The sequence below is a fragment of the Protopterus annectens genome, chromosome 16.part0, assembly GCF_019279795.1.
Source record: "Protopterus annectens isolate FY-2018-M chromosome 16.part0, PAN1.0, whole genome shotgun sequence".
Classification (NCBI taxonomy): domain Eukaryota; kingdom Metazoa; phylum Chordata; order Ceratodontiformes; family Protopteridae; genus Protopterus; species Protopterus annectens.
In genome coordinates, this window is record NC_056750.1 from 802,799,151 (window position 1) to 802,812,876 (window position 13,726).

The 13,726-nt window shown below is 37.9% G+C and overlaps 1 protein-coding gene across 1 annotated transcript in view; it reads left to right on the forward strand.

The window, feature by feature from the left end:
* Nucleotides 1-13,726, forward strand: part of LRSAM1 (leucine rich repeat and sterile alpha motif containing 1) — a gene marked incomplete in the record, with an annotated part of 1,381,442 nt that overhangs the window by 793,015 nt on the left and 574,701 nt on the right.

The following is a 13,726-nucleotide window of genomic DNA, read 5'->3' on the forward strand; positions in this document are numbered from 1 at the left end:
CCTCTTGCCTCATTTAGTGACCTATTCATTCTTTCTTTTGCTTGCATATCGTACAATGTGACCCGAGTGGTCCCTCTCTTCAGGTGGATGAGATTTTAAGCACAGCATTTGTGGACCTTGCCAAGTTGGCACTGAGTCCTTGCAACTCTCCCCCTTTGGGTGTATATAAGCAGAGGACAGCAGCAGCGCTCACACTTCCTTGTTAGGTCACCAAACCTACTTTCTGAAGTCACTCTTGTCTACATTGACTATGGCTTTTGCTATTCCATTTTGGCTTCTTCTGTATTGCCCGTACCCACCTGTCTTCTTGAGTAGTGAACAACCCTCCAAATAGTGATTCTACTGTTTCCACCCAGCCTTCATGCTCTTTAAATGTTAGATGAATGTAGGCTGCCATTTGCTTAACCATATGCCTTTGTTCCCATGTATCCCTGCTGGCATACTTAAGACAGTCCCAAGGTACAGAGCTGTGCTGTCCCTCTGCAGTGCTGAGGAAGTGGTCAGACACTGGTTCCTGTTAAGCAGAAGGGCAAGAGGAAAAAGTTAATGGTTTTTCACCCCCCCCCCCAATAGATCTGCTTCCATGACGGAGGAAGAGAGCAGTAGACAGACTTCCTCTCTCAGTGGGGACCATGTTGTGATATATGACTAGTTCTTTCAGAAAGGAGGTAGTTATAATATGGTCATGCACTGCATGTCCGTGCCAGGATTAACAGAAAAGGAGAATGGCAGAGTGGGAACTTAGTTGACCTGCTACCAACAAAACTCATATTGCCACCAGGTACTTGCTGAAGCCCTGATGAAGTCACAAGATGATGGTTCCAACAAGATGTGGCAATATCCTTTCTTTAAATACCTTTATTAAATTATTTAAAATATAGGCACATATATATTAATAGAAAAGAAAGCAAACCATGTTAACACTGTTAATGTACATGCATCATACCTTACATACGTTTTCTTTTTAACAATTGTGATGCAGTTCAACATTACATAGATTGCTCAGTTACTGTCTTCCCTTAAACCTCACTTCTCTGGAACATTCGTCTGCCTGTATTGTCCCTACATATTCGGTTTATGTATATCTAATTTGCTCCTTCCATTTTCTACAGATTCTATCTCCAGTTCTTTTATCTGCTTTACAATATACAGTACTTTTACAACTGGTTTACATTTTGATTTCCATTTTCAGTATTTTTTTTTTTTGTCAGCAAGTAGTGTTACGATTGCTAAGGGCTTAATATGTCTAGGCAGTTCAAACCCTGTATCCCAGCTCAAAAGGAATAATTTCCTGCCATTTGCTCTCCCACCAATTTCTGACAGTGCTCTGTAGGGAATTTTTAAAGTCTGCCAACTTGTTTCAAGAACTTTCTAGCTATCTCTTTCTTTCCCATCACACTTCCAGCATTTGCTGAGTAAAAATTCAGTGAAGTCTGATTGGGGTATAAAAATTCCTATGGAAACACCTCCAAGCAAAAATCCTAAACAGTCCAGAATTTGTTACAGACTTGGGAGCCATACAGATGTCCTCCCATTTTTCCTTTGTAAATTGCCTTTCTTGTCTCTTTCCCCAACTTTTCTAACTTTGTCAGATTGATTCTTATAGCTGTCATACAATATTTTTTTATTTGCCCTTCTAATTATCCCTTTTTTAACATCCGTTTCTATTCTAGAGTCGACTAAAAACTGTACCAAAGCTGGCGTTTCACTTAGCACTCCCTAATCTGTCTCTCTTTGCCTATACTCTGATGTCAGTGCCTAGTAAGGAATGCATTCTGTAACTTGCAGTCCAAACTATTTCCTGGCCCATCCCACTCTATTACAGTTTTCTCTCTCTCTCTCTTTAGCTATTTGGTCCCAATACCTTGGTTTCTTTGCCAGTTTCTAAAGTAAGTTCCCAGCCCCCTCTTGCCTATTTTCTATACTCCTACTTATAGCCTTCCCTATTGACAAACTCACCTTTGTTCATTCCTGTCTTGGCAGGAACTTACCCGAGAAGCCTGAATGCTGTAATTAAATCAAAAGGTGCTTCAACAAAGTATTAGTTTAAGGGTGTGCACACTTATGCACCCAGCTTATTGTATGTTTTTTATTTTTTATATTTTTCCTCTAGCAGATTTGTTTGTTTTTCAATTGAATTGTACAGGTTATAGGTCACATTAAAGGTGGGAAAAGTTTTGAAATGATTTATTGTGGTCGTATTTTTTATATCTCAAAACCTGGCATTTTAACAGGGGTGTCCACTTTTTATATCCACTGTACATGACAAACCATGCTGACACAGCTGTAGCTTCAAATATTATACATCACTTGTAATATGTCCAGTTATTGTCAGTCAGACATTACATAGCTCATTGAAGTCCTGCCTTCTTTTAAATCTCATTCCTCCTCTGCGTGTATTGATCCCACAATTTTCCTATGTAATTTGCTTGAACCCTTTTATAAAGATCCCAATTCCAGTTGTTTTATCTCCGTTACTACCTTTGCTACTTCTAGTAAAGTTGGTTTAGACTTTGATTTCCATTTTCTAGTAATTGCTTTTCTTGCCATCCATCATAATTACTCACTTAGACCTTACTATGTCTAGGCAATTCCAGTTCTGTATCATTGCTCAAAAAAATAATTTCCCCTAGTTACACCAATTTGTTCACCCAGTATCTTCAACATGTCAGTCTGCAAGGAATCTTTGAAGTCTGCCAGCTCATTACACTCCCCAAAAATATGGTCCCATATGTTACATCTTTCTTCCCCATCACACCTCCAACATTTGCTGTCTACCTGAGGAAAAATTCTTTGGAGTCTACTTGGGGTATAAAAATACCTATGTAAACACTTCCAAGCAAAGATCCTAAATCTCCTAGACTTTGTTGCATATTTGGGAGACATACATATATCCCTCCATGGTTTCTTTATGAATTGATTATCGAGTCTGTTTTCCCAATCCTTTCTAACCTCCTCTGATTGATTCTTATATTTGTCATGCAATATTCTATATGGTTTACTATTATTCCTTTCAGCTTCATTAATTTTGTATCCTGAAAAGATTTGGAACTGCCTTAATATGTTCCGCAACACTGTAATGTCCTTTTCTGGTTTTATCAGATATAAATAATATCATCTGCAAATAGAGCCAGATTTTCTTGACTGCCATACCAATTATATCCTTGAATTTCTTAGTCCCTTATTTTCTTCATCAGTGGTTCTAAGTATAATGAAATAACAAATGGGAGAGACTACATCCCTGCCTGGTTCGTCTACTCAAGAAGAAATTGTCAGAGATGACCCTGCTCTCTTTAATTTTCACCTCCGATCCCTCATATAGCCTCCTAATCAACCTTATAATTTTATCAGGGAATGCAAATGCTTCCATTGCTCTGCCCACCTTACTCTGTCAAATACTTTCTCTGCATCAAGACCCATCAACACTGGTGTTTTCTTACATTCTGCTTCCCTCTGGTTCATCAGTGTTCTGTTAATGTTGTCACATGTTTGCCTTCCCTCCATAAAACCACATTGATCCATACATCTTGATTTTGGCAACACCTTTGCCATTCTTTTAACTAGTATAGGCACAACCACTTTATAATCATGGTTTAAAATTAAAATGGGCTTATAATGAAGCAGGATCTGATAGGTCTTTACTCTCTCTAGGTATTACATTCACCACGGCTTTTTTCCAGGTTGCTGATGCTTCCCCTCTTTTAAAATTCTGTTTAATAGAATCCTCCGGATGTTTATCACTTTCTTCCTTTCTACCTGTCGCAGGAATGCCATCTGTTCTTGAAGACTTCCCTGTTAATTGATTTTCATCTCATGTCTTCTTGTCTTATCTATTAATTGTTGAGACTCCTCTTCATCTTCCTCTCACTCTGGCATATTTAAGTCTTCCATAAATATTTCCGTCTGTGCCTTTGCTTGGTTTTTACAGTCCTCTGCTTTTAACAAATTTTCAAAAAATGTCATAAATATCTCTATCATCTCTACAGGATCTCTGGTTATTTTCCTTATTCTAGGCTCCCTAAGTTTGGTGACAACCCTTTCTACTTTCTGTTGCCTAAGTCTCTGTGCTAAAAGTTTTTGCACTCTAATGTTCCTATCAAAAATTTGTTGCTCAACGCGGATAGTTGTAAGCACATACATGTTATCCAAATACTCCTTCACTTTCCCTTTAGTACTCTGCAGTTGGTCCTCTTCTTTTTCTCTAAGATTTCCCTTATTTTGCAATATTTTAATCTGTGGTACTTCCTGTGTATAAGGGTTGTGTTTTAATAGTTAACTCTTCTGATGAAGTCCTGTAAATAGCTAAAAGGGATGAAAGAGCTTAACGTTTATTGTTTTAATAAAGATTGTTGTTATTTTCCGGCTCTGCAACTTATTGTGTATTATACACCCAAGGTGTCATTATCATTTTGAAATATTTTAATCTTTGTCAACCTCTCTAAATACTTCCTAATTACATCTTTCCCATATCTTTCTCTTATTTCTATCCTGTTTTAAACTTCATTTTCATTTTATCCCAGTAACTAGCTATCCATTCTGTTGAAATGTTGGTCTTCTGTAATAAAACTTGAATCATTTCCACTACCTGTTCCTTGAATTCCTCTATTTTTATCAAGTAAGTATAAAAGCACAAGTGTCTCATTTTCACTTCATTGCTTTGCATTTTTATCTAGTTGTTATTTATTTATTTATTTCAGTTTGTTAACCGGGAAAGTCCATTGGGCCAAGGTAGCCCATTTTCAATGGAGGCCCGAGGAGAAAAGCACCAGACAGAAAGACAATATACAATGTATTAGTGCAGCATATGAGAACAACAGTTTAACATTCAGTATACAGCAAGGCAGGATTTTACATATCTTGAAATATATGAGCTGAGTCAATCACTTATAAGATATTGGCAAAAACAATAAATTTATGTTCATTTAATACACTACATGTATTTAGGCAAAGGAATTTGAGAGCTGAATTGAAGCAGTGGCAGAGATTAGAGTAGAATAGAATAGGGATAGGTATCAGGAATCAGGTAGGATGGATACAGGAACACTCCCAGAGGGAGTAGAGGTGAGAGTGGAGTGTAGGGTTTTAAAGGATGGTAGGTTAGGCGTAGTCCTAATGTAACGGGGAAGAGAGTTCCATAATCTGACAAGGGAGAATGATAGTAGAAGTTGCCCTGGTGCATGCAAAGGCTTGTAAAGTTCTAAGAGGTTCTGATTTGTGGATCTAAGTGTTCTATGTGACTGGTGAAGTTTTAGGGAAGAGGAGAGTGATGGACAGTTAGAAAGTTTGAAAATTAGCTTGTGTGCTGTAGTTAGTTGAATGAAATTTAGGTAGCTTGGGAGTTCCAACCAATTTAGAGCATGTAGGGAGTTGCAGTGGTGAGGAGAGGATTTGGACCCTGTGACAAACTTTGAAATTTTATTATAACATGAGGAAAGTTTAGATTTTGGAGATGATTGGAGGTTAGAGAGTAGCAGAGCTCCATACAAAAGGGTGGGTAGGAGGTAGGTGATAGATAGGAGTTTTCTAGAAGACAGAGAAAGGTAGCCTGTGTCGATAAAGCATACCAAGTTTTTGAGGAGTCTTTTTAATATTGGTTTGTAGGTGGATATCAGATTTTAGCTGGTCATCGATGAGAATGCCCCAAAGTTTTGTATGGGGATCTATTTCAATAGTTTTGTTTAGGCTAAGTATAGAGAAGGATGCTTTGTCAGCAGCAGTATGTCTAGAGGAGGTAAAGATCATTATTTTAGATTTGGAGGCATTTAGGGCTAGGTGATTGTCAAGCATCCAGGACTCAGTGGAGGAGAAGGCCTCTTGAGTAAGGTTTATTAGTAAAGGAAGAGTTTTGGCCGAGCAGGTGATAGTGGAGTCGTCTGCGTATTGCACCAGTTTAGCATTGGGGACCTTTTGGTGGAAATCATTGATGAAAATGTTAAATAGTAAAGGACACAAACTAGAGCCTTGGGGTACACCTGTTGAAGTGTGAAGGAAAGAGGAAGTGCAGTAGTTCCATTTTACAGCTTGTTCCCTGGCTGAGAGATAGCTGGTGAACCATTTGATAGACTAAGAGGAGAGATTAAGATGGGAGAGTTTAGAAAGTAGAAGCTCATGAGAGACAGTGTTGAAAGCTTTGGATAAGTCGAGGAGGAGGGTAGAAATTATGTTCCCAGAGTCACAAGCAGATTTAATGATTTCGAGGAAGGAAAGAAGGGCAGTGGTGGTGCTATGTCCTGGTATAAAATCGTGTTTGGTAGGAGTTAGGAGTTGGTTGTCCAATAGGTAGGGTAATAGTTGGAGGTGAATACATTTTTCGAGTATCTTAGAGATAGGGGATATGATAGCAATAGGGCGAAAGTTGGAGATTGGACAGTTTGTACCTCCTTTATGGAGGGGGATGATGAAGGCTTTTTTCCAGCGTTATGGTACATAGGACTCCTGAATGGAGCGATTAATTAGGATGCTGATTGGAAGGGCTATGCCATCAGCAGCTAATTAGAGAAACTTGCATGGAATGTCATGTGGGGCATTAGAGCAAGGTTTTAACTTTTGTAGGAGCTTTTTTTATAGTGTGGGTAAGAATGGATTTGAGAGTAAAAAGGGGGGACTTAGGGTTCATGGATGTTAAGGTTTTGTTATCAGTTAAGTTGGGGGGGGTGTTAGGGAAAGAAGAGGTGAGTTTGCTTATGGAGTCAATGAAAAAGGAGTTAACTTGGGTAGCTAGGTGGAGGTCTGGTGTGTCTGAGTCAAGGCAAGGGTTCTCTTTTTTTGCCTGGGGATAGTATTGATGAAATACTATTCCAAAATTTTCTGGGGTTGGTTTTATGATTATTTTGAAGTTTAAGATAGTAGGATTTGCGGTCAGTGGCTGTTTCTTTTTTTACGTAATTTCGCAGTTGCTTGTATTCGGCAAGAGAGTTGGGAGTTTTGCATTTTTGGTAGTATTTCCAGATTTTATCTCGGTGATGCATAAGTAGTTTTGTGTCTTTAGTTAGCCAGGGGGCAGTTTTGGATCTGAGTCTTTCGGTTCTACTGGGGGCGAAGTGGTTAAGTATATCAGTGAAAATTCTATTGAAATGTGAAATTGCGGCATCTAAAGGGAGGGACTTTAGAGGGTTCCAGTCTATCTGTTTTAAGGTATTGGAGAAAATTAGGGGGTTGAAGTTTTGCATATTGCGGGTGGTAATGTGTCTCTGTTGAAAGAGGATGGTGGAGGGGGAATGGCATATGTAGGCAGGAAGATGGTCACTAAGGGAGTCTGCGAGAGTACCACTATCAGAAACTCGGTTAGGGTGGGAGACTGGTATCCAGTCAAGGATGCTACCTGTGATGTAATCTTTATTTGGTCTAGTAGGGGTTTTGATTAGCTGTGTGAATTGATATAGGTTGATACTTTGAGAAGGGGTAGATGAGTCACTGGAAGACCAGTTTATGTTGACATCGCCTAGGATTATAGTCTTACTATGTATTGTACTTGAACCAGGCAAGAATATCTTCCAGTATAGGGATATTGTTACCAGGAGGAATGTACAGGGAGGCAATGCATAAAGTTTTATTGTTATTTACTTTGAGAAGGGCGAGAGTTAGCTCAGCGGTGTCAAATGAGGGTATGGGCTTAGTATAGGGTGTTACTGTTAAGGAGGAGGAGAGTAAGTCTACTCCTCCACCTTTCTTTTGAGGTCTGTCACTTCTTATAAGTTTATAGTTAGGGGGCATAATTTCGGTATCTTATATGTGTGGTTTTAGCCAGGTTTCTGTGATAGAGACAATATCAGGTTTGTTATGAGAGATCCAGGCGTGAAAGGAAGGTATTTTATTACAAAGGCTCCTGGCATTAAGTGTGACAAGGAGAAGAGTTTTGTGGTGCAGGGGATAGCTATGTGAATGTGGTTTAGAGGTGGAGTTGTATGAAGGCTCTGCGTTAGGGTGTATGTCTCCAGAATGGAGGAGGAGGGTGATAAATTTTGAGTGGACTATGGATAGGTATCTGTTTTCTAATGGGTCATAGGTGTAGATATTGGAACCTAATGAGGTGAGTTTGGTGGGTATGGGAAGTGGTTTACTAGGGGTAAGGAAGAGCTTCCTTTGAAACAGAAAAGATTCATTATGTTTGTAGAGGTGGGGGAGGCTTGGGTTGTAAAGGGAAAGTCTTTTTTAATGTAAATCGCAGTTGTATGAAAGGGAGGGGAGTGCTGAAACTGCAGGAGACTAGTAAGGTAGAGTAAGCAGAAGAGGATTAGGCTTAGAAATAAGGATATTGGAGCATAGGCAGATTTTGTTTGCATGGTGGGAGACAGAGTATGAGCTGAGTGAGAAGGATGTGTAGGATGAGAGATGGTTAATAAGACTGAGAGGAGAGGATTAGAATGAAATGTGTGAGGGTGTATTCACAGGGATATAGAGGAGTGGAGGGGGGAAAAGGCAGTTGTAGTAGTGAGTGGGTAAGGAGTAAGTGGGGGACAATATATGGAGGGTTTGGCTACTGGCTATCCTGATGGGGTGCGTGCACTAACCACCTAGTAGGGATAAGGTACAGTCAGTTATTCAGTAATTATTAAGGCAAGCAAGTTACATAAAAGCATACACCATCCCTCACAGTCTAATCCAAATCAAACACCCACTGGAAAAATACAATGTCTGCTGATCTCACAAAGTAAAAACAGTTGAAAAAACAGAGAATGTCAGACATCCCATTCATTAGAACATTAATTAGGCCAGACCTAGTTACAAATATGTCCTAGCTAGTAAGCTCACACAGGAATCCTAAACCTTTTTCTCCAGTAGTTTGCTTACTTTGATCCTAAGACCTCTCATTCGAATTCCCCTTCCAAATATCTTTCCTTCTAAAGCTGGAACTTGAAAGGAGGTCTATAGGTCACATTTGTCCAAACATAAAGGAACTGTGGACAACATAGAACTTTTTCCAGACTGCATCTCCATTTTCAATGTTAAGAATAAATGGTGACTGCATTTATATACGTTGAAGAGATGAAAATTAACAAGAAATGGTTAAATTTGCTGATTATACACTATACACTTAATATATTCTCCATACCAAAAATGCACACCAATGTCATCAAACCCAATAACGTGAATGATATTAATAACATATAGAGTTAAAATGACCACTTGAAGAAGATTGTGAGACAGCCAATATAGTCCAACAGTGATGAATGTCTGTCGATAATGTAATAGACAAACAATGAAAGAATTAATACTTACAACAAACCAAAAAGAAAAATTATATGAGAGCTCATCATATCATCAATTAGTCAGTCAGAAATGTCTATGCTTGCCAGTTCAATGTACTCAAAAAACTCAAACAATTCAAAGGCCCCGAACTTCCGTTGATGATGAAAAATGCACAAGATGTATATTTCAGTGTGTCCACTGTGCTGAACTGCAGGCTTGGGCAGAAGGAATTAAAAAGGATGAGATTCTAAGGAGAGGTCACTGACTGCAGAGGAAAGTGAGGATCCTGAATACAAGGCTGAAACATTTGCAGCAAAGATGACAGACCATCATTTTGTGGATACAGCAACCACTTCTTGATATTCCAAGTAGTTACACCAAACAGCACTGGTACTTCTGACATGTGGTACATCTTAAAGTTGGTGTATTTTATGGAAACCCTCATTTCCTCTTTCAAAGGCTTATCCTTGTTATTGAGCCTAGGCTTCAGTCGACATCACAATCCAACTATAGGATCATCCCAGTCAGATCTTGGCAGATTTCATCTCTTATTTTTTTCCCCTTCAGTATGTTTGTATTTACTAAAATATGATATGAGGTAGTTATCGGACGTTTATCAAAGGCTTCATTTAAATACACATGCTCCTGTGAAATTTAATTTCTTTCCATTCTAGCCCATTTATTGCACCTTGGAGAAAAGTATGACAGTTCTGACTTCCTACTACTGAATTCACATCTTTTTACCAGATATTGACAAAAGAGAGGGTGTTTGTTGGCTTTGTTGAACTATCTTAACCCACCAGCCATTTCTCACAGGAGTGGTCATGGCCAGGGTGATTGACATGCCTACTGGCTGTGATGTAGAATTCAAATGATGCATGATTCACATGCCATACAGAAATGCATCTGACATCATGAATATTCATTATCTAATTGTACTTTACCCTCTTCCTCAGTATAGTGTGATCTCTGAGTTGGTATACTTAAGTAGGGGGGTAAGGGGAGGTGCAGTGGGGCTTGCTCTCTGCAAAAGCGAAGGGGGAAAAAATAAAGATGTGTGTGTGTGTCTGTGTGTGTGTACACCTGGTTTGCACTCCTGCACCATCGGCAAGGCACCTGCCAAGAAACGCTGCTGGGGTTGCAAACAGCAGCAGTCAAACTTAAAGCTTCAGCTAAAAATCTGCCCAGCGTGTAAATGAAAATGACACACAAGACGACAGACATTAAATAAGTGCATGAAACATCTGCCGTATTTACAAGTCTGCACTATCTGCGTTCTGCATGCTGACAATCAAGGATGAATATTCATCCGGTACAACCGGTACAAGTACAACTTCAAACTGTTTATTCATGAATTTAATAAAATGTCACCTGGTGCTGGGTGGGGTTTGGGTGGCACTTGCTACTGCACATCCAGTGGGTTAAGACAGTATAATAAAGCCATTTGTTTAACAACGTGTGTTTTAAGCTGATCTGTGTGGAGAAATGCTGCCTCAATGCTGTGTGAAATACCTTTTTCTCACATTATTTTGTGTTCACCCTCTCTCTCTTTCTTATCAGGACAAGGAGATGCACGCTTTTTAATTTCTCTCTTGCTAAGAGACTTGCTGTAAAACAGGGAGTGGGTGTTTGTAGTTACAGCCCAATTACAGAACAAATTAGCCTTACTTAATTGAGCCCCTCTCTGATTAGGAACATTTCAGAGACAACAGAGAAGGGTGTTTGTGTAGCAGTCTGTGTTTTCAGCTGATCTGTATGGAAAAGATTTTATTATCTATAGAATGAAGTCTTTGTAAAGGTTAGTGGCGTCCTAATACCCTTGTACTCTTATCGACCTGTGTCATAAACTGTTCAAGAAACAGTGTATACTAGGATTGAACTAGTAATCCCTGTATTAAGCTCAGTACTGTTTGTAAAGTCTTATACTGCTTGGTAATTATATATTTAATAATTGCCATTTAGAGACTTCTCTTGTAGATGGGAATTTGTGTGTTTTACTAAAAGGTTCGGTACGTAAAAATCTACTGCCAATCATTAGCGGACCGGAGTTCCGCTGTGGCGACCCCTAACTGGGAAAAGCCGAAAGATACAACAACACAGTCAGCATTTGAAAGTGTTTTAAGCAGAAAACTACACAGCTGTTGAAGTTAAATAGTAACTCAAAGTTAGACTGCTTGTATGGGTTTTATAAGGACTAGAAACCAGCACACTGTTATAAGTGAAGGAGTGGAGACTTGGGCAGTAATAATCATAGTGATTAAATCTGGGTGTGTTTAACTGACAGCACCAGTGTCTACTGTTAAAACACACAGGACTACCTCCAGTTATAGTGTATGGGAGGGGCATTATATACTGAATAAGCGATAACATCTGGCTATATTTATTTGACCACACAATCCGTTATTATTAGAACACACAGAACTACTTAACAATTCAAGTGGAGTTATACAGTGAATAAACAATTACATATGGTTGTGTTTAACTGATCAGTTGCTTTTAAAATACAAATTCTAATTTATTAAATAAGTTATTAAAAATGGACTCCGTAAATGTATGTTTTGGAAGATTTGGTCAAAAACAAGTATGTAGCTGAATCTGTGGCTGTGGTGTATATACCAAACGTATAACTTTTAACCCCTGTTGCTGTATGAACTGCATAAAATTACTAGACTTGAATTCCATTTTATAAAGTAAGAAACTGAATGATGAAACAAGTTCCACATGCGGTAGTGGGGTGGTCATAAGAACAACGATGCATTTATGATGGAATGTATAAGCTGAAGAAAGTGAACGAAAAAAACTCCACACACTCACAAATCCAAAGAATGTGTGTATATAAAAGAAACAACTGTAATATTCAAACACAAGTCCAATGTTCAAAAACCAAATACAAATATTTTATCAGCATCAACTACAATGGTCAGAGCAGTTACTGTAATCTGTAATAAAGTGGAGGAAGCTAATTTATAACACTATTCTTACATTTGACTCGAAATGAATGAAGAAACAAGCAGTTATCTATTTGATGTTATAACATAATAAACAAGACTAAGAAGTCAAAGTTGTTAAAATTTAGTGTCTCAAGTAACTCTTTAGTTTCAATAGACAAGTGATCTTGCAATTGGGTGACAGAACACGTTTAGTAACAACTGCCATTCAAGTTTGCGGCATTCCAGTAATATAGAAGTAGGTCCCCCTCTAATATATGCCAACTGGTCAATAGCTAGAAATTGAAAAGAATGGTCAGGTTTAGTATTGATATGCTTAGCTAAAGCGTTGTCACTTTTGTTTTTAGAGACCGCATACATGTGTTCATAGATTCTATCATGAAATTTGCGGTCAGTTTTGCCCACATAAAAAGCTTTACAGTTTTTACACATAGCCAGATAGATAATACCCTTAGAATTACAGTCAAGTTTGTGCATAATATAATATTTTTTACTAGCTATTTCAAAAAATCTGCTGCTTTTTACATGTTTACACATTCTACATGCTCCACAAGAAAAGGACCCACATATTCTGTTGTTTACTGTAAGTTTTTTACATTCAAGGAGACTTTTTAAATTGGCACCTCTCCTATAAATAATAGTTGGATAGGATCCGATTCTCTCCATCAGCAAATTGTCTTTGTACAGTAAGTACCAGTTCTTGTATAGAGACAGTTTAATTTGATCACTGTCTGCAAATTTTGTGATAGAATCTATGAACACATGTATGCGGTCTCTAAAAATATAGATAACATAGATTATAGATAAAAATAGATAACTGCTTGTTTCTTCATTCATTTCGAGTCAAATGTAGGAATAGTGTTATAAATTAGTTTCCTCCACTTTATTACAGATTACAGTAACTGCTCTGACCATTGTAGTTGATGTTGATAAAATATTTGTATTTGGTTTTTGAACATTGGACTTGTGTTTGAATATTAGAGTTGTTTCTTTAATATATTTACATTTTTTAATTCATACTTTTAATATGTATTTTTTCTGTTGATACTACTTTAAATATTGAGCCTTATTTAACCAAATGGGATTAGCTGATTGTTTCAAAGCACTAATTGTTTTTAAGTGGAACTTCTAAAAGGTTCTAGATTTGTTTTCTCTTTATTTCTGATGAAGTTTCTCTTTTTAGAGAGACGAAAATGTGTCTTGTTTTAAATAAACTAGTTATACGTTAATATTTTCAGCACTTTGTGGCTTTCAGTCATTGTGAACAGCTGCCTGGTTCTCCTTTCGGATTTGGAATGTATAAGCTGCACATGTGGTAATGCAGTGGTCATAAGAACAATGATGCATTAATGATGGAATGAATAAACTGCACATGTGGTAATGCGGTGGCTCAAAGAACAGAGATGTAATTTATAAAAGAATGGTACTAAAGGTGAGTTAAAATAGGGCCAAATGAGAATAAGAACATGTGACAAGAATTTAAGAGAATTTAAAGGGTAAATAGCAAAAGAAGTGGTATTAATCCCCCTGTTAAATTTCAGCTAAAAAAAGAGAACTGAGATAAAAATTTGAATAAAAAAAAAAGAAAT